Genomic DNA, 20,196 nt, shown 5'->3' with positions numbered 1-20,196 from the left:
ACGTATTAGGGTTGGGTCGGGTGATGCCCAGTAAAAAATGCTGTTGATAAAACCAGGATGATATGTGTTATTACATGGCTAGACTGGTATTTTGGTGCTGCCAGTCTAGCCATTTCTTACTGTGGCATGACATTTTGTACTGGGTCTCTATGATAAAGCAATAATGATATGTGTTACTATATAGCTAGACTGGCATTTTGGTGCAGCCAGTCTAGCTATTTAGTAATGTGGCATAGCAATTTATTTATTCTGTGCATCTATAATAAAGTAAGCATGGTAAGTCTTGTTATGTGACTAGACTGGTGTTTTGGTGAAACCAGTCTATCTATTTCTTACTGTGGCATGGCATTATTTTACTGGGCATCAAGGGTAAAGCAAACATGATATGTGTTCTTATGTAGTGTGATGAATCTGGTCAATTCGTCCTTTCTCCCAAGAGGGGAGCGACCCCCTATGAGGCTAAGGGTTTGAGCCCGCTCTGCAAGGTAGCAATACTCTTTGAGATGAATGGGGATGCAGAAGTTACTCAAACATGAAGAATCGAAACGACTCAGAAAGTTGGCAAAAAGATTACTGTTTTAATATCAATTATCTAAAACGGAGTACAACGAACGTCAATGGACGACTCACTGCACAATCTCGATGCATTTCATAAAAAAGTACACTTTTATACTAAAACCCAGTCATAGCTCTCACCACATCAATTACTTCCTGTTTCTTTGCACGCCTGCACCTTCCCCCTTTCCCCACCCCTACTTATGTGGTTGCCTGTCTAGATTTCTCCTTCCTGATCCCTGTCCCTCAATAGGCTGCAATAGAGTGCGAGGAAGGACTCGCTTCCAAGCATCTCTTACTTCTCGATGGTGGCCTTCTTAGGTTGGGCTGATCTTCCTTTGATGGATGGGTGCACAGCCACGTGGCCCATCAATCAAGAGTAACACCCAGCAATGTGCTGGGTGATAATATCATTGAGCCCCTGTGTTTGGTAACAGGCCTAAGCTCTCACAGGGACCCTCGCTTTGCTCATACACACCATGACTCCAGCTAGCGGGCCATGACTAGCCAAGGCCGCCTCAGAACATGTGGCTTAATACTATATTGGAACATTGGAATGCAGACAATGCACTTGCAGAGAGCAATAATGAGGCGATATGCTCTGAGGCGGCGGGCCGACCCTGTCAGTAACAGCCCTGCACCCAAGTTAATGGCCTGAATGAAGCGAGGGTCCCTTAACACTGGGGGAAGGTGGTACCGTTAGTGACAGGTTCAGCCTGCTGCCAAGGGGCATATTCCCATTAGCGCCCATGTAGTGTTCCATGCGAGTGCTAATGGTGTGTATTTTTTTAAAAAAGGAAAAAACTTACCTTGCTGTGCGGCCCAGTGCTGCGCCGTGGTTCCATAGTCTGTTTTCAATGTTGATGACTGTGACATCACCAACATTGAAAATGCACTTGGGAAACCTCGGCGTGACGCCGTGCCGCGCACCACGGTACGTTTTTTAAAAATTTTAAATTACACACACTTAGCACGGCGTAGGACATTACATGGGTGCTAAGAGGGGGAGGGGGGCCAGGAAAGGAAGGAGGAGTGGGGAAGTGAAGGGGGCGATGGCTAGAAGCACCCAGGCTGCTCGGAAGTCGGGCTTGTTCGAGACACTCGAGCGTGCGTTCCGAGGATCCTGATTGGCCAGATCCCCCTTCCAAGGTGCTACTGACTAGTATCAGTCCTTTGTCCCAACATTTCAATGTTTCTCCGTGTCTCCAAGTTTTAAACAGAATATTCAACCCTCATTCAGTGGAATGTTCTTAACGCAATAATGCCCCCTCCTTGGCCAATACCAAGTGGTAACATATCTTGGCCCTCGTTAAAGGCCCTCACCTTATTAACTTGAGCTAAAGGTAATAGCCCTTGGAAAGTGGCATAGTTGCTTAATAAGAGGGATATCCTCATCCGGGCATTGTTCAAAAGCAATAAGTGCATCCAAAAGAAAAGGCAGTGTTAATAACATAACTGTTTTAAACATTTACATGAATCTACAGCACTGTAGAGTCTCCTAAGGTAATTGCTAAAGGAACACCAAAGATACAAAGGCTTCTCTGTGAAATTACAAAGCCAGACTGGAAAAGTGCCAGTTTCAGTGCACAATCCGTTCGTTATTAAGTAGTCAAGAACATCAACCAGCTGCACAGAAATTGATAAACATGTGCCTAGCCTCAGCAGCACAAACAAATGAGCTTAGCTGAAATAATTCGAATCAGCTGTCGCCGTGCTTTGTTACCTTTATTGAGCTTCTTATGGGAATATGCAAGTTTGTTAAGTGCAAAATTAAGCTTCGGCACATGTTTTCTGTTAACGGGTCATAAGCAATGGTTAATAGCAAATGTTTGGAGCAAGCGAATTCGAGATCTTTGCAACACTATTAATTCGCCAATGCTTCTGGGCTCCGTACATTCCTTAAGAGTAAATTAGAGCAGGGGGTCAATGGAGGAAGGGAATAGGTCAAGAGAGCAACGCTTGCAAATCTAAAGAAATAAACATTTGCAAAGCCAACAGTTTTGGCATCCTGTAGTGATGAAATAGGCATGTGACATGCACTGCCATAAAGGTACCACTTAGCCATATCATGGCAACACATAGAAAATGGTTTGAGTACCTAGGCATATTATAGTTGAGCCTGGCAAATGCATAATAACTATACACAAGGCCAAAATGTCGGTGTTGCCAATGATTAACATGTCCTCAGTGCTTAAAAGTCGATTTGCTGCAGGCACACTTGGTTGAGACATTTGTATTACACCAGTGGCACATTTACAGCTGCAATTAGGCCATTTACTACAACAAAATTGCTTTGAAATAACACATGGTCTTTACAGCACAACGTTTTAGGAGGATGTGTTTTGGTTAGGAAGGGCAGGCTCTTTGTTTGGGAATGGATGGGTAATTAACCAAACAACACCAATAAGCTGTCTGACCCTTCTGCTTAAGTGGGGCCTAATAGCCAACATTAAAAAGGGGCTGTGGCTGATGAACAATCTAATTGGTCACAAGTGTTGAGATGTTTGACACAGTTTTGAGTATCTTTTGCAAAAGATTGTTTTTCCTATAAGTGAGACATATGTGTGTTTGTACTAAAACACCCACCAGTGCTCATCCCTCGGCCACTGTCTTGTCCACATGACAACAATTGTTGGTGATGTTGGAGACACATTCTTGTGTGAGCATTGTGAGACGCAGCAGTGTTAACCCCATAGAAGAGGTGTGAAGGCTTCTGCATCATCTTCCCTCCAATTCCTACGCTATGGTTCTGGCAACCTTCTAAAAAAAAAACCAAGGCAGCCGACCCTGAAGCTAACAGTACCAAAGACCTGTGTCTGTCCATAGAAAACCCACAGAGTGAAAGGCGTGCTGCTGTGTCTTTAATGTTACACAAAATCTGTTATCCTCACTTGCATAAAGAGGATTAAAAAGCCAATCAGAGAGTCTGACACTTGACACAGACTAGGGGGTAGAACTACTGAAATTGCAATAAGACTTTAAATTAATTTGCTGTTCATTTTGAGGTTATTTCATCTTCATAGAATCAAACTTGTAAAACAAATTCCTGCACCATTATTATGAGGGGACCTGCAAGCTGCTGTACAGACATAGATATATGGTAGACTCTTTTTCACAGGACGAATAACCCGAATTTAATATTCCCCCAGTGCGACAATCACAACCAACAATCTGTGGCAAGAAACGGCCTGTTTTAATCTTAATATTTTGTTTTTATTTAAAATAATAAATCAAGCAATTAAATGTGGTCCCCTAAATTTCACTGCTGATGAGGTCACCCTATTTATATCAAATCAATATAGACAGACTGTCTACAAAGAGGAAAAAGCAACCTACCCGCTATTGTCTCACTAATGTGTTCATTCCAATTCACACAAACATCCATATATAGAATAACAAATAAGAAGAACTTTTCTTGATTATAATATACTCAGCAATGTTGACACACAAATTGACAAGGATTGTTTGATTCAGGATGGTAAAACAGTTATTCATATAAAGTTTGTGGCAAAACAATTCTCTTCGTTTTCTATGAAACCATTGTCAGGTATTGGCATCAGAGAAACATATGGTTCTCTGATTCTTGGGCTTATTAAAATCTAATATGTTGGTCAATATCTGTGACAAATTATTGGTTACCTGCTTAGACACAGATATAAAAATGTTGGTCACAATCTTTGTGATTTTAATAGGTTTAACGTTTTATTTTTTCTTTAAATGGTTGGGCTCATAAATTATGTTTTGAGGGGATTGGGTCCTCCAACGTATTCCATATCTTTCACAGTAATCACCACAGCTATGCTGCTTCGGAAACATTTTCGATGACATCGATGCGCCGTCCCCGAGGACCTCCTCCGACGGCCGACGTCACCGAATGTGATAAGTAGGACGCACGACGCCCGTAGCCTCAGTTCCGTTTTTTCCACGAACGTGTTCGCTTCGTGAATCTCGGTACGCCTCGACTCTTTGGAGTTTCTGTTGTAATCTTATCGGTTCTTTGAACCTGTTCAGTTTTGTGAAAAAGCCTGTTCGTGACGATGTCTACCTCGTCTTCAACCCCGCGTCCGGGCTAAAAAGAAATGTGGGGACTGTGGGTCCAAGATGTTGGTAACGGACTCGCACAACTCCTGCCTCTGGTGCCTCGGGGAGGCCCACGACACGGCCGACTGTGTCGACTGCCAGTTGCTCACGGCCAAGGCCTTGCGGGAGCGCAAGAAGAAGTTGTCGGTAGGTAGGGTGTCTAAGCTCCGGAAGTTGAGGTCTGCGGGGCTTTCGACGGATGAATCGAGTGGCGACTCTCCGCGTCATCGTCGGAGGTCCAGTGAGTCTCCGTCCAGGAGTTGGTCTCGCCACTCCTCTGCCTCTTCGAGGCATTCCCGGAAGCGCCAGCATCGGTCGCCTTCCCCGTCCTCTTCCGAGGACTCCGCCCGTCGGCGGGTCGCTTATCGCACCATGCAAGTGACACCGGAGGAATGGGCTTCCTTCGGGAAGAAGATGTTAGCGATTCTCGAATCGCAGGGCACCGGTCGGTCCGCGCCTCCGAGTGGGGTCGGTCGTGATCGGTCGAGAGACACGGCTCGCACGCCTTCGGGCTCGGGTGGTCGGCACGGTTCGCGGGAGAGGTCCCGCTCGGACAAGGGTAACCGTTTTCGCCATGCCCGTTCCAGGTCCTGGTCCTTGATGCGCTCAAAACCGCATGATCCTGTGCAGTCTTCGAGGAAGACGTTGACGCCGGTGGCGCCGAGGTCATAGACGGCCTCTCTCGAGGCTCTGCCTCCAAGGGGGTCGTCGAAGCTGTCGGCGCCTAGGCCGTCGAAGGACACGCTCGGAGCTCTGTCTTCGAGGCCTGTGTCAACGCCGTCGATGCTGGCGGTGCTGCGGCTGACTTCGAAACCGATTCACTCGACGTCGACGCCGATTCTCTCGACGCCGGCGCCAATTCGTTCGGCGCCCTCGATGCCTTTCGAGGCGGTGGTGTCGGAGGGGCCCTGTGGCACGGGGGAAGCCCCTAGAAAGGCTCTGGCTAAGGTCAGGCATAGCTTTGGTACCCAGGTGCCTTCCTCTCACCGCCTGGAGTACATTTCAGAGGTTGATGAGGGCTCTGATGAGGGCTTGGTTCCGGATAGGGTGCCAGATGAGCTTCTCTCGGGCCATAGCCAATTTGAAGACCTGAGGCAGTCACTGCATGATACCAGTGGACTGGACACCTCTCTGGAGGTGGAGTTTTGTAGGCCTCAGCCTGGCACTCATGCCGATTCTTCGTACCGGCGCCTTATGTCTCGGGTCGCCGAGTACTTGGGATGGTCGGCTCCCCCAGGGGAGTTTGTTCAGGATGATCTTACGGACATCCTCGATCTTGGTCCCCCCACTGACCCGGTACTGCCGTTTCATATGGCTCTGCAGAGAAGGGTGGCGGCGGCTTGGACTGCTCCGGAGAGTCTCCCGCAGTGGGCAAGTCTTTGTCGCGAAAATACCGTCCAGCCAGTAGCGACCCCTGCTACTTGTCCAGGCACCCAACTCCAGAGAGTTTGGTGGTGCAGGCGGCTACGGCCCCGGCAAAGCAGGCGTTTCATCCTACCATCCCTCCAGATAGGGACAACAAATGTTTTGAGGGTGGGCGAAGAAAGTGTTTTCTTCAGAGGGTATGGCGCTTCAGGCGGCCAACTCCGTATGTGCCTTGTCTCGTTTCACACACACTCTGTGGAACTGTGTTGCATTAGCGGCTGAACACATTCCCGAAGGGGACGAACGGGATGATTTCCTTGCTATGGTCCAGGATGGCAAGGATGCCATGTGTGAGGCCTTTCAGTCGGGTTTGGACATGGCAGATTGTGTCAGCCGGTCCATGGCGGCGAGCACCGTAATACGCAGGTTTGCGTGGTTGCGGAAGTTGGGGTTCGCTCCTGATGTACAGTCCCGGCTCCTCAACATGCCTTTTGACGGGCAACATCTTTTTGGCAGCAAGGCTGACGAGAGCCTTGAGAGGTTGAAGACCTCCAAAGCTGCAGCGAAGTCGTTGGGCGCTGCAGTTCGACAACCTCTGCCTTTTCATCCTAGGGGACAACAATGGAGAGGGAGGGGAGGTTCCTTTCGTTATTACTCATCCTTCAGGAAAGCGAGAGGAGCTGTCAGTCAAAGAGGCCACCGTAGGAGTACCACAGGTGGAAAACAGGGTACTCGAGGTGCCAAAGCCGCTCAGGCAGTTGCTTCTCTGCCCTCAGGCAAGGCCGCAGCCGCTACCACTCAGTCATGAGGCCATGTCCCATGATTCACCGGTTGGGGGAAGGCTGGCCCAGCATCTTGTAGAGTGGCGTGCCATTACTTCAGATGTGTGGGTTCTGGAGATCATAACCCACGGCTACTGCCTTCCCTTTCGGCGGAGGCCTCACGACAATCCAGCTGGGAACCTCTCTTTGAAGAGTCCGGATCTGCTCCTTGCGCAGGAAATTCAAGCCCTGCTGGAGAAAGGCACCATAGAACTGGTGCCTGTAGTGGAGAGGAACAAGGGATGGTATTTCCCTTATTTTTTGATTTCGAAGAAAGACAGGGGATTGAGACCCATCATGGACTTGCGCGGTTTGAACAAACTCCTATGGAAGGACAAGTTCATGATGGTCACTCTCTCTCAAGTCCTCCAGGCCCTTCAACTTCAGGACTGGTTGGTGTCTCGTGACCTCAAGGACGCTTACTTCCATGTGCCAATCCATCCCAAGCACAAGAAGTACCTGAGGTTCGCCGTTGGCCACTCGCACTTTCAGTTTCGGGTCCTGCTGTTCGGATTGACTTCCGCCCCAAGGGTTTTCACCAAGCTCATGGTGGTGGTGGCAGCGCATCTCAGGAAAGGGGGGATTCACATCTACCCCTACCTTTGGTTGATCAGGGGGAGCTCTCCCGAGCAAGTCCTGGATCATGTGACCGTCATCTGCCACTCCCTTTACAAGCTGGGCTTCTCCCGCAATTTAAAGAAGTCCCATTTGACGCCAACACAGCGGCTCCAGTACATCGGAGCAGTGTTCGACACATCCCTGGGGCTGTGTTTTCCTCCCCAGGTGAGGGCTCTTCACATTCAGCAGATGGTGCACAAGTTTCAACTTGCCCAGACGCTCCCGGCGTTCGAGTTCTTGAGGTTGCTCGGCCTCATAGCATCCTGCATTCTTCTGGCGCCAGAGGCTCGTCTGCGGATGAGATCTTTGCAGTGGGCACTCAAGATGCAGTGGTAGCAATCTTCTGGCAGGATGTCGGACCCTGTTCAGGTGCCGCCCTCGGTCGCCCAGGACCTTCTGTGATGGGCCGTCAAAGGCAATCTGATGAAGGGGGCTCCGTTTTGGCTTCTCTGGCCGGAGGTGATGATCGTGACGGACGCATCCCTCACGGGATGGGGAGCTCATGCCAACGAGTTGACAGTCAGCGGTCGTTGGTCTCCGTCGGAGTCCAGACTCCATATCAATCTGTTGGAGCTGAGGGCCGTCAGGCTAGCCCTGAAGGCTTTTCTGCCGACTGTGCGAGGAAAGAGTGTCCTGATCCTGACGGACAACACGGTGGCCATGCACTACCTCAACAAAAAGGGGGTGGGCAGGGTCACTTCCTCTGTTCAGGGAGGCGATGCAGCTCGAGTTCTGGGCCATCCAGCAGAAAGTTTCGATCTCGGCTGTTCATCTGGCCGGAGACGACAATGAGACAGCGGATGCTCTGAGCAGGCAGAGCACAATCTCTCACGAGTGATAGCTGGCTCAGGAGATTCTCCTGGAGATCTTCGCCCTTTGAGGGACGCCTCAAGTGGATCTCTTCGCCTCCAGTGTCAACCAGAAGTGCGAAAGGTTCTGCTTGCCGGAATTTCCTCCAAAAGGAGCCTTAGGAGACGCGTTCGTGGTGGAGTGGTTATTCCCACTGCTGTACGCGTTTCCTCCTGTCCCCGTCATCCCGCAAGTACTGCGGAGGTTACGGAGGTTCGGTTCCCGGATGATCCTCATTGCTCCGGCGTGGGCCTGGAGGACGTGGTACCCGGACCTTCTCGACTTGTCCATCTGCCCTCCACGTCGTCTTCCCTACGGAGACAATCTGCTCTCACGGGAGGGGGTTCAGGTTCTCCATACAGAGGTCAGATCCCTCAACCTTCACGCTTGGCTTCTGAAAGGTTGAGGTATAAGGATTGGGACCTCCCTGAAGATGTGTTGGAGGTGTTGCTCTCGGCCAGACGGCCGGCAACAAAGTCTCTGTACCATTGCGTAAATTCTGCGACTGGTGCAGAGTTAAGAATGTGGTTCCTTTTGAATGAGACTTTCCCATGGTTCTGTATTTTTTGCTTTCTTTGGCCCACAGGGGCTTGCAAGTGGGTACCATTAAACGTTAGCTGGCGGCGCCGTCCATATTTAAGCGCTCGTCTGAAGAATGTTCCTATTTTAAGATTCCTTTAATTTCTCCGTTTTTGAAAGGGCTCACTAATGTGTTCCCTCCGTCACCTTTTCTGGTGCCCGGTTGGGATTTGAACCTTGTTCCTAAGTTTTTTATGGGTGCTCCGTTTGAGCCTTTGCATTCTTGCCCTTTGAGACTGTTAACTCTTAAAACTGTGTTTTTGGTTGCGATTACTTCCGCTCGCAGAGTGAGTGAGTTACAGGCACTTTCCGTTAAGCCACCCTTCACTGTGTTTCATAAGGACAGGGTTGTCCTTCGAGCTTGTCCTTCCTTTCTTCCGAAGGTGGTTTCAGAATTTCATTTGGGCCAGAAGGTTTTTCTTCCGGCATTCTATCCTCCTCTGCATCCTGGTAAGGAAGAGGAGAGGCTCCATAGGCTTGATCCTAGGAGAGCGTTGAGCTTTTATATTTCACGCATGTCCCGGGTCAGAGTGGACGATCAACTCTTCATTGGTTATGCTGGAAAGCGTTTGGGACAAGCTGTGACGAAACAGACTTTGTCTCGTTGGATTATTTTGGCTATCTCCGAGTGTTACCGCTTGGCGGGTAAGGACCCACCAGCTGGCTTGCGGGCCCATTCTACCAGGGTTATGGCTGCATCTACTGCCCTACAGAGGGGTGTTCCTATTCGTAACATCTGTGATGCAGCCAACTGGGCTTCTGTACATACTTTTGTATGTCACTACTCCCTCGATTCCATCCGAGGACAGGATCTGGCCTTTGGCAAGGCAGTCCTTTATTCCTCAATTTGATTGGGCATGCTAAATTTGTGTTCTAAATTCTTTTCCCACCTCCTTGCTTGGGTATGCTTTGGGAGTCTGTCAAAGATATGGAATACGTCGGAGGACCCAATCCCCTCGAAGAACAAGTTACTCTCTTACCTGGTAACGTTCTTTTGATGGGATGGTCCGATGACTTATTCCATATCGCTCCCTCCCTACCTTCCCCACTGCAGAATTTCTTATGCGATTGCAGCTTACGTTCCCGCAAGGGCTTGTGTGTCTGACTGGCAGAAGACTGGTGGCACGCGTTCTGGGGGAAAAACGACAACTGAGGCTATGCGCGTCATGCGTCCTACTTATCACATCGGGTGACGTCGGCCATCGAAGGAGGTCCTCGGGGACGGCGCATCGACATAGGACCCAGACGCCGAAAATTTTCCGAAGCAGCACAGCTGTGTTGATTGGTGTCAAAGATATGGAATACGTTGTCGGACCATCCCATCGAAAGAACGTTACCAGGTAAGAGAATAACTTGTTCTTCTTTTTGGAATGCGGGGACAGCAGCACCTAACTTTCTCACTATTCTGAAGGAATCAGGTTCACCTTCACAATACCCAAGTTCAATGTGTTCATTAAGGAATACATTTGAATTGCTTTGACTATGGCAGATATCAATCACAAACTTGTCATTCCAGTTTTTAATTTGGAATATGTAAGGCTTACAAAGACCCCAAATTGCTTGAGAAAAGCCTTCTTATAGTGATGTTCCCTAGGGTTTAAATTTGAATGATTAGTCACAAAGCACACATGCGTTGTACTATATGCACCCTAGTGTTATAATTGACAGACAGGGATCCCCCATACTACTTTTACTTGCTAACTTAAAATTGCAGACAAAGGTCAACCTGAATGGCGAATCTTGTAATGGTTATTTTGTTGAAATCTGTCATCGAAAGAGTGACCCAAATATTGTGGCTACCCAGTTTTCACAGTGTATATATTTCGCATGAGAGTCACCCAAAATGCGCCAGCTAACGATATTTGAATGATTACTTCAAATTCAAAGAAGGGGGTGAATGACATGATCTTTAATATAGTTCATTGATTCTTGAGTGAAGATTGCAGTCAAAATATATTGCTTCTTGTACTAACATTGTCATTTCATTTCATATCCAATGTATATGTAAAACCTTTAGATTTATTCTCATGGATTTTGATTCACTTCAGATATTCATTTCCAAGACATTCTGAAATTGATTTTGTATCACTCTACAAATTATTTGTTTTTGCTCATCTTTTAGAACTCTCAACATGTGTTTCACCAGTATGTCTCTAGAAGATCATCAGGAGGTATTTAACTCAAAATGACCATATTATCTCAAACAAGGTGCTTGCTCATAAATTCCTATTATAGTTATTTATTTGTTCAGAGCAAGAGCAGCATCTTCTGGTTGCTTCTTAAATATATTGGTTTTCTAATCTGCAATTACTTGATGGAGATTGAATGGGATGCGATTGTCCCACTCGTGAAATGCCGATCTGCATAATGGCTATCTGGAATTTAATGAATTCTTGGTGCATTTGTCTAAATACTCTTGGATAATTGTGCTCCCTTTTGGTTTGTATTTCAAGGGCCCAGAACAAGAAGGGACATAAACTAGCTTCAAGCAGCACCGCCAGGCAAGCTCTTTTTTCAGTCTGTCTACCTGCTCCCAGAATCCCACTCATGTAATCTGGTTCTATTTTGTGAAAGGTCTCTGCATTCAATCCTATCTGGAAAAGGCTTTCTTAAGGATATTTCCCATCAGCTACTTCCAGTTTGAGTACTAATCTCCATAGACCTTGTTGCATGAACCCTAGTGTCTTTCTGCTTTCTCAAACTCAAAACTGTCCCAACATCTTATGTGTTTGACATTAAATACCAAGCAAGCTCCACACATGCTGCATCATGTGATGAAGCAATCCTGAATTGGACAGATCTGTAATAGGTTCCCTTCATTTACTCACAGTCTACAGCCCTCCTCCTTTTTTTCTTTGATTTTCCAATTAAATTTTCTGTATCATAAGTAGATGTGTCAGAAATGAGCTATCCCTCTCTTCGGGAAAGGAAAATCGGACTGAAATATAACATTTTCTTCTAATTCCCTTTATGGACAAGTGATGGTAATACAAATTATATATTTGGGTTTACAAGAATATGCTGAATTCAGAGACATCTTTTGTGTTTTTGTCACTGCATGCATAACAGGGTTATTAAAATATGCAACTTTTTGCATACTTCATACATTTTAATATATCTTTTTTATAAGCTAGCGATTAAGATTTTTTCCCTGAATTCAGATCTGTCCCCGGTTTTCAAACAGTTGTGAAGTTCTATCCAGAAACCTAGTTAATTTGTTAATTTTTGTCTTTGTGTTATCCATTTCTGCTAAACCTGCATTTCAATTGTGTTTGTGCTTAAGTAAATATCATTGGGCAATTTTCTGTCGTTAAACAAAGGACAATATTATTAGGCTGCTTCAATGAAACAGATGGGCAATATTCCTGGAGCTGTATTGCTCTGCAAAGATCAGAGGCTAACCTGTCTAAAAGGCACATGCTGACAGAATCCGATGGCAAGTTGTCCACGTAGTGTAGACGACGAATTCTACCTAAAAATATAACCCTCTGTATGATTAGTATCAAAATACCAAGGGATTTATTATTCGGAAGAATGGACCCGAACACGACCAGCTGAGCTCCTAGAACCGGAAAGGAAATTCAGGTTAAGAACAATCCTTTCTCTGGTAAGGCAATAATACACTGAGTGCAAGAACAGACAGACCTGTAACTGGAGGAAGTGGTGCCCAGAAGTAAACCCTCACAGTGCCTTGTGACAACCAGTTGCTTTAGTATCTAAAGTGTAAGCATCTGATATATCTAGGGACACAGTAAATAACAAGATTTAGCCTCAGGAGATAGTGTGTGTGAATCAGTGTAAAGAGTTGGATGGAATTGTAATTTTACCATGCAAGTATGTGAATGAGGTCCTTGAAGGGTTGTAGTGGTAACAACACGTAGGAGCAAGCTCGGGAAGAAAAGGCAAGGTAAGAGTACTGTGCCCGACGGCACGCGTACGCCTACTGGCCAGGAAGTCTTTGATGTTCGAAACCCGGCGAAAAGAGGATGCTTCTCAAGCCACCATTAGTAAACACCAACAGTCTCTTGTCCGAACGAGTAAGCAAGAGGAGGAAGGCTTCCAGGCTTAGTCGGGACGTGATAACACGCTGCACAGGTCCGTGATGAATGGAGAAAAGAAACTTCAGGGTGGTAATTAGCCCAAAGTGACAATCTAATTTGGCAATGGACCGAGCAGAATAAATCCAAAAGTTGGGATGAGAGGCAGTCCGTGAAGGGCAGTCCAAGTTGGCTAAAACGTGTAACAGAGTTCCAAAAGGGGCAAAAGACAAGGGAAGTCATAGGCAACAATCCGAATCCAAAGAAACCAGCAGTGATATCTGAGGCAGCGAGACAGACCAGGATGAAGCAACAGCAATTCGATTTAACGGGCAGTAAGTCAGAAACCAGGAATTAAAAAAATACAAAGCAAAATACTAAACGCACTTCAGCAAAATCAGAAGCACCAATGGTAGACTAGGAGGTGCTTAAATGCTACTAGTCACATGACTAACAGTGTGCCCTTGACGCAGCAGAGGAGTCAGCATGAATGCCAAAGTTTCCATGGCAATTGCCAACGCTTCCCACACAATACGTGTTTCGGAGACACAACTGTTCGTGGCACATAACAAGAACTACTGTGTGGTGAGCAATGTCTTAATCTGCTATGCAGGTAGAATAAGCGTGGTCATGTGTAGGGTCTATTAACACCAGAACCACTGTGTAGCAGGGCACGTTATCGAGGAACGGGTGCTCCGCTAGGTTTCCTGACACATGCTTCCAGGAATGCACTTCACTTACTCATCCACCATTCACTGAACGTGTTGACTTTCCTACCAGCTTACAAATACAAGTCCATGGATTTGGGTTAAATCCTGAATATAAACCTTGCATTTTGTGATTTTTAATAAAAAGATGGAAACAAGGGCTTGGTTTTTAAGCAAACACAGATGTGCCATTAACTTTTTTAATGCCTTGATCAAAGTGAAACCAGTGGGGTCTGGAAGTTCCTGCTTTTAAGAAATCTGACACTTTTACAAGCATACTGTTTTAGGTGAACCAAAATTTGCAACTTACGTTCACAGAATGTTAATGCTATATGAAATAAATTTTGGCCCATGTAACAGTAATGTACTATTCATATTGTTTTTACACATAATCACAATCTGGCAATATATGTGGTCTGTTCATAAATAGAGCTCTGGTGTAATTTGTAATAACTTTCTGTGTATCAGTACATTATAGAATACTATAATTCAAGTTGCAGTTTATTATGTAGCCCTTTCACATAACAAACATGCAAAAGCACATTTAAATGTCCCCTTTCTTTCATTAAAGCCTATAGCATAACATATTTATCTGAATAGTCTATTTTGTCTGTTTTACATTAATGACTTGATATTTCAGTGTACAGCTATTCTGAGTTTGCCTTATTTAATATTTACTACATTTAACCAAATAATACATAAGACTGTAAGTGGTGCTACAGTAAAGACAGATCAATAAGGAAATAAAATGGTGGCGCAACACTAGCATAGTGAGAAAACTAACATTTCCTGAACGTGTACCATCCTTTCTCAATTTGCAAATCTGTTTCCTGTTCATTCTACCATTTCTCCTCCGCCTTCCACCCTGAGTCAACTTTGCATCACCATTGCTTGTTCCAGAGTTCCTCCTTTGGCGCATTTCTTTTGTCATTGCACCAAAATCAGAGGTAAAGGAGGTGATAGGACACAGGGCCTCATTACGAGGTGGGCGGTAAGGGATTCCCGGTACCAGTAAGGGCACCGGTACCGGTAATCCCTTACCGCCCTATTATGAGCTCCCTTTGCGGGTCCTCTCTTAATGCCTGGTTTTACCAGGCGTTAAGGACGGGACCCGCAAAGGGACTTTGGTGCTAATAACGGTACCGCAATTTGCGGTACCGTTATTAGCGCCTTCCCCATTCCCATTGAGCCTTATGGGGGCTCAATGGGAATGGGAAAGGGCCCTGGTGAATGGGGAATTACCACCCCCGCCAACCTTGGAATGGGGCGGTAATAGCTCCATTCACCATGGCGGAGTCAGTAAGGATTTGGAGGCAGCCATGGCGCTAGTAGCGCCATGGTTACCTCCTAACTCCTAGTGAGGCCCAAAGTCTAAAGTCACAAAATACAGTGGGCCTCATTATAAGAGTGGCGCTCCCGTAATGAAGGGGGCCGGTACGGGACCAGCCCCCTTCATTATGGGAGCGCCGATTACGAGGTTCCCTTTGCGGGACCCGGATCAGACGTCTGGTAAAAGCAGACGTCTTTTCCGGGTCCCGCGAGGGGAAGAGGGAGGTAATAACGGGCCATTCATAAGGTGCCCGTTATTACCTCCCTCCCCATTCCCATTGAGCCCAATGGGGGCTCAAATGAGAATGGGGAATGGTTCCTGCAAGGAGGAATTACCGGGTCCCCCTATGTCGGAATGACCTGGTAAGTCGTCATTGCAGAAACCCAGTAATGGAGCCCGGTATGGCTGCCTCCATGCTCGTAATGAGGCCCACAGACCCTTTGACATCATTATAGTGCATTAATTTACATCACATGACCACTGACAAGCTGACATCTCTGAAATTGATATCACACAACATTTTCTTACCAAAACAGCATCCCGGGGATCTGATAATATATGAAAGTATTGCTTCAGTGACTGCAAAGGCAATACAATGATTGACACACATTCATCCTAAAACCCCAATGAAGCAAATGCCCATGCCTCACTGTGGTTGTTGACATGGATCATGGGATTGAAAAACATGGTTTAATCACAGATTCGATGAAGTAATGTTTGGTGGGTTAAGGTTTCCCTCTGCCACACATGTGGTGCATTTTAGAGCAAGTTTTCCAAATTCGGACGATAAAAAGCCTTTAGTTTCAGAGGTGGCATTGAAAGTAAGGTCTTAAAACTATTCAAATGCATTATCTGCCACTGCACCATGGAACATTATGGGGTAGTGGCTGTACTTATTGTTTGACAATTACAAAGTTGTGTACCTAGGCGGAGCATTTCATTCTCAGATAACATGTTTGTCCCAAAGGCGAAGTATAAAATCTTTGAGGGAAATCACATGCCAGAATATAAACAGCGCATCACTTTTTATGTGTCAATTGATTGTCCATCCAATTTCCTATGGCAGAAGTAAAATAGGATTGAAATTCCTGCCATACTTGGATGTTATACATGCCTGTGTGCTGCTCATCTATTTCGGGTTGTTGGAAATAATAACAAGATACTGCTCAATATGTGCCAGTGATGAGAGGTTTCTCCACAAAATGCCATGGCTCAGGCGGAAATCGACAGGTTCGCCAGGATGCCATCCTGCTGATGGGAAATGACCCATGGCGTTGGGCCAACCCTGTCTGTAATGACCCGCCACCCAATTTTAAGGGCACTTAACATGGGTGGCAGTGCTGTTAACGACAGCTAGCCCGCTGCCGAGGGTCATATCACCATTAGTACCCATTTTGTTCCCTACGGGAGTGCTAATGGTGTTGAAATATTTAAAATAAGAAATGTAACTTGCGGTTCGGAGTGGCGCCATAGTTTACAAGTACGTTTTCTATGTTGATGATCGTCACCTGATCAATAAGGAAATTGATTTGGGAAACTACGGCACTGCTCTGCGTCGAACCGCAAGATAAGAGGTACGTATCTGTTTTTTTTATTTCACTTAGCCTGCAGCATCGCATGCACTCGCGGGTGCTAAAGGCAAAGTGAAAATTAAAAAAAAGTTCCTTTCTTCAATCCTGCAATGCATTAGATAGACACGGCTCAGTGGACTAAATGACGCTAAGCTTCTTTTTTGTATAATTTATAATTAATTTCACTTTGCCTTTGGCATCTGTGTGTCGTTTTTCACGGCTGCTAAAGGCGGTATGGGGAAGGGAGTAAGAGAGGCAAAGTGCGAGGGGTGCACAGCCACGGGGGCTTAGAACGCAGGCTTATACCAGAGAATACAGCTTGCATTTGGAGCTTCCTGATTGGCCAGCGCAAGATGCAAAGCACTGCTTAGTGAGCAGGTGTGCATGCCAATATTCTGTCATGTTGTCTGCCAGTGCGCTTCTCAGTGTGACAAGGATGTTCCACGTTGTCACCCTACATCTCTCCAGTCCCATTACCTTGGTGCTGCATTACTAATGTAATGAAGTACAGAAGGCTTCTGCCTATGCCTTCCATTGTAAGTTGGGGCTGTGGATGCACAGCAGCATTGTGGAAACTCCAACTCTGGTAGTGGTAGATACAGTACAATCGTGGTTCCCTTGCCAAACTACCAATCTGCTTCCTCCACCAACACCCTTTCTAATTGTAAGGTGGGGTGAAAGGCGGCAGCAGCCATGAGTCTCGAGTGCAGGCAGTGAGATGACTCTTGGAGATCTAGGTGCAGGACAAGCATCCTGAGCTGTCAAGTGACGTAGCTAACCAACCACAATCAAGGCCATGAAAATTGCCTCCTGAAGAATGTTCTTACTGTTATGTACTTGTAAGGGGTAGATGACTACAGGGTTACTGTACTGTGCATGAACATCATGCAGTGGCATGCCAATTCCTATGTTATCAAAAAATTGAACAAGAGTGTGGGAGCCCCTCTACTGAGAACGAACATGGTTCTAATAACCTGTTCGATGGAATTCTATGAAATTTCTCCCATTTACATATCAGTCTGGTCCAACCCGCAAGGGCATTTCAGCACCGAAATGCCAGGCAATTCTCCTCTGGACAAGAGTATACCATCAGCAACCCCAGGCAAGTGTTTCAGCCTTGTTGGGCCTCCTCAGTGTTTTATTTATTTTCCTTCTTCCTCCTTAGTTGAATTTTCTTTGCCTCACTCAGTCCATCCTACACATCAGTCTTCCTTGCTTCTAGCTGTCCTTTCTTCCCTTTAAAACATCCTCTTTTCCTAGCTTGATCTATTGATTTTGCCACCTCAGTAGCCTATTTCTTCCATCTGGCCCCAATGTTTGCACTTGCCATTGGCTTGTGATAATTAACTCTTGGCGAGTACGAAATGGTGTGCTGTGTGTGTGTGTGATGAATTGAGGGGCCATTCACTTTTCGTGACTGGCTAGTAACTTGTAACTTGACATTTTCACCCATCACTGATCTTTCCTTCCTCACTGTAATTGGGGAAATTAAAGTAACCTGGGGAAGAGAAGAAGGAAGAAATATAAAGGGATTTAGAGAAATGAGCCAAAAATAGGGTAAGGGACTAAGGAAGAAAAAGGAAGGGGAGAACAGGGAAATAAAACCAGAAGGAAAATGAAGTAGAGACAGAGGAGTGAAGACAGAAGGAACATGACAAGTAGAACAGGGGAAATGAAGATTGATGGCTAATCAGGGTGTAGTCAAATGTTGGAGAAGAATGATTGGATGAGACAGTGTTAAGAAAATGAAGGGGGGCTGATATACTTGAAGAAACATAGACAAGTGGTGATGAAAGAAAAGAAGAGGTGACAGAAGAAAATGTGTGGGGGGAAGCACTGGTGATGTTAAAAGGAGGAGTAGAATGTACAACTGTTATCCACTTTATTAGGTTGTATACGAATTGTTAGTTTTACAACTGCTCGAATGACAATTGACCTTTTCACAATTGACCGAATTGTGAAGGTCAATTGTACCATATATGTGGGGGGAAACCCCCCACAGCCCCCCACCCAACGCCAAACCCTCCAAAACCCATATATATATATATATATATATATATATATATATATATATATATATATATATATATAAACCGATATATATATATATTCGGTCAATTGTGAAAAGGTCAATTGTGACCCTTTAAATTCGGTCAATTGTTCATTCGAACAATTGTAAACGAACAATTTGGGTAATACCCTTTATTATACTCATTCTGATATCAGACAGGGAAACAACAGGGGGCGTTTCTCTGCATTCATGAAACCGCCTTGCAATTTCTGAGCAACATTTGTTTCAACAAGCCACTCCCTCTCTGCAAGTATCTTTTTTGACTGCACCTTCAACATGACAGGAAACATGCAATTTAAGAATTCTCAGATTCTTAAATTGTATAACAAAACAACAGATTCTCGACAAGGCCGCCTACCTACAGATCCAGTCCTACATGGAAACTCATAACATTCTAGGCAAAAGACAATCTGGCTTCCGCCCACGTCACGGCACAGAATCAGTCCTACTAGACCTTAAGAATCAGCTACTCGAAGCCATGGACAAAGGCAAAACCTCACTCCTACTACTTTTAGATCTATCGGCAGCCTTTGACCTGGTTGACCACAAGATCCTGTGCAAACATCTCGCTGACACTGCTCCCTTCTCACAAGAAGCCACCGCGTGGATCACCACCTTCCTGGAAGCCGAGCCATGGGGGTCTTCTCCGACCAGGCCTCAGCCTCTCCATCCCCCATTGAATGCAGAGTACCACAAGGTTCATGTACCTCCCCCACTCTATACAACCTATTCAACCTTCCCCTGTTCAGTGACCTAGAAGAATTCGGCATAGCTTTTACTAACTATGCCGACGGCACACAAATTCTTCTCCCACTGACAGGAAACTACGAACAAGACCTCAATACCCTACAGAAGACATATGCTCACATCCAGGCTTGGATGGCAGCAAATGGTCTCTGTTTAAACAGGGAAAAGACAAAAATCCTACTAGTAGGCCCAAAAGAGTCCCTAAAAAAAACTAGACGACAAATACAACTCCTTCAATATCGAGAATTCAACTATCACAGCCTCCGCAGCAGTGAAAACTCGGTGTATACTTGGACTCTACACTATCAATGGACAGACAAGTTAGTGCCATCTCATCATCAGCTGCACTCACTACTAAAATCATAAATGCAGTAAAACCCCACCTATCACCAAAAAACTGCCTCAACATTGCTAGAGCCACAATTGGCGCAAAACTTGACTATTGTAACATTCTACTCCTGGGCACATCTGCAAATAACATTAACAGACTACAAATTGCACAGAACAACGCCCTTAGGGCCGCTCTGAGCATCCCAAGGAGAGAGCCCATCTCCCAGGCAAGGAAAGACTCCCCCTGGCTCCCCTTCAAAGAACGCATAACATTTAAGGCCCTCACTATCAAGCACAAATACCTTGCCCAGACAGCCCCGGCATACCTTACAGACAGAGTTCACCAGGCCCCGGCCCACAGACCAAAACGTGACCAATACGCTCACTTACTCTCAGTCCCAGCCTACAACAGAGCGAAAGCCGGCGGCACCAGCTTTGAAGTCCTAGCCCCAAAAGCCTGGAACGCGCTCCCACCCAGCCTAAGAAATGAAGACTCCCTTACAATATTCAGACAAGTGCTCAAAGCAAAGCTATTT

General features: G+C 46.0%; 1 protein-coding gene across 2 annotated transcripts in view; it reads left to right on the top strand.

The window, feature by feature from the left end:
• Window positions 1–20,196, top strand: part of PRKCE (protein kinase C epsilon) — a 1,836,175-nt gene that overhangs the window by 681,334 nt on the left and 1,134,645 nt on the right. The gene's annotated exons all lie outside the window — the stretch shown is intronic.

Source organism: Ambystoma mexicanum, chromosome 4q (genome assembly GCF_040938575.1).
Source record: "Ambystoma mexicanum isolate Mex_15411 chromosome 4q, UKY_AmexF1_1, whole genome shotgun sequence".
Lineage (NCBI taxonomy): Eukaryota > Metazoa > Chordata > Amphibia > Caudata > Ambystomatidae > Ambystoma > Ambystoma mexicanum.
Note: the sequence above shows the minus strand (reverse complement) of the source record. Positions and strands in the feature narration are given on the sequence as shown.